At 33.0% G+C, this 1374-nt stretch overlaps 1 protein-coding gene across 4 annotated transcripts in view; it reads left to right on the top strand.

The window, feature by feature from the left end:
• Positions 1 to 195, top strand: part of gucy1b1 (guanylate cyclase 1 soluble subunit beta 1) — a 21950-nt gene extending 21755 nt beyond the window's left edge. For all 4 annotated transcript variants that reach the window (XM_027147617.2, XM_027147615.2, XM_047815829.1 and 1 more), the window contains one exon: positions 1 to 195. This exon is cut by the window's left edge and continues 373 nt beyond it. The gene's annotated coding sequence lies outside the window, so the exon portion shown is untranslated.
• The last annotated feature ends 1179 nt before the right edge of the window (positions 196 to 1374 follow it).

The following is a 1374-nucleotide window of genomic DNA, read 5'->3' as shown; positions in this document are numbered from 1 at the left end:
ATCTATCTATCTATCTATCTATCTATCTATCTAAAAACCTAAATCTATATGTTTAGACAAATGGATAAATGTAGGCAGCCCTTAAAATAACATTCTACATACTGAAGGTAAATGCAGTGTTTTTCATGTAAAGTCTAATTGTGCTGCTTTACTCACAGTTTATAATAAAATTGTATTTAAATGTAATTTAAACAATTATAAATGTTTTGTCATTTTAATATATTTTACTGAGACTTTAACAATCTGCTTTGCACACAAATGGCATTCAAAGTATTATAATAATGTTACTAGAGCAAATTTAAGGAGAAATATACAAGCACTTCTGTAAGGAATAAAAAAAATCTCTAGCTAAATACTTAAGTCGGACACAACAGACAAATGGTTTAACTTCTACGGTGGTCCTCAGTAAAAGCCTCCTCCTGGTGTTCCAGGTCCACATCAGATCTTACTTTCTGAGATTTCAGGTTATTACAGATGTCTTTGTGTTAAAACAAAATGATTTACTAAACTCTACAGAGGACTGGGTTTTAGCATTGGGGATAAAATCTTCCTGTTTGCTAACTTTACTTGGTAACACAAAACTAACATAACATTTAAAGTGATTTTGTATGAGATCATTAGGATTAGTGTACAGAACTATCTGTTGTTTAAAATAGTATAATAAATGTCAGCACGTTAAAGCATAAAGCAGATGATGAGAGTAAACAACAACAACTAATGACATGAAAATGAGAATCACCAAGAATGAGGAAAGGTTTCAGTTTTTTGGTTCTCACGGTGTTCTTGTTCAAACAAAACTATCTGAGAATATTTTAATCAGATGAAATGATTTAAAACCGAGTGGTGTTCTGACAGTTTCATCTTTTTTTTAGCATTAAGTCCAGATTGTGTTTCACAGATAAACACTGTGCACTTGGACTTGTGACTAAAGTGTCTTAGAATGTCTTCAACATTTTGCATGAGTTTTACATTTGTCCAGTATTCACCTGCAGCACAAGGAACCTATTTGCTTTTTTAAGAACAAAATGTAAATAATGTGTATCTAATATGCAGAGTTTAACTAAAACACAAAAACATACAAAATAGAGTAAGTGACTGTGCTCTGAAGTTACTCTTGGGGGGCAGCGCCCTCTTGTGGAAAAGAAAAAAATAAACTTTCTAAAAACGCTAATAACGTCACATTTCTGTCGCCTCTTGCCATGAAACCAGTCTGGTTAGATTCTGTGGATCATCTCAGAGAACACAGATACCAAATACACCTTGATCAGCTGAACATTTTGGGCTTCGGTGTAAAGTGTGTGTTTATTTTACAAACCTACTGGAGTATTGATAGGAAACTGTGTAAATGTCATTGTGTTGTTCATCTCCAGTCTC

This window comes from Tachysurus fulvidraco, chromosome 7 (assembly GCF_022655615.1).
Source record: "Tachysurus fulvidraco isolate hzauxx_2018 chromosome 7, HZAU_PFXX_2.0, whole genome shotgun sequence".
Classification (NCBI taxonomy): Eukaryota; Metazoa; Chordata; class Actinopteri; order Siluriformes; family Bagridae; genus Tachysurus; species Tachysurus fulvidraco.
The sequence above is the reverse complement of the archived record's forward strand: the minus strand, read 5'-3'. Positions and strand labels throughout refer to the sequence as shown.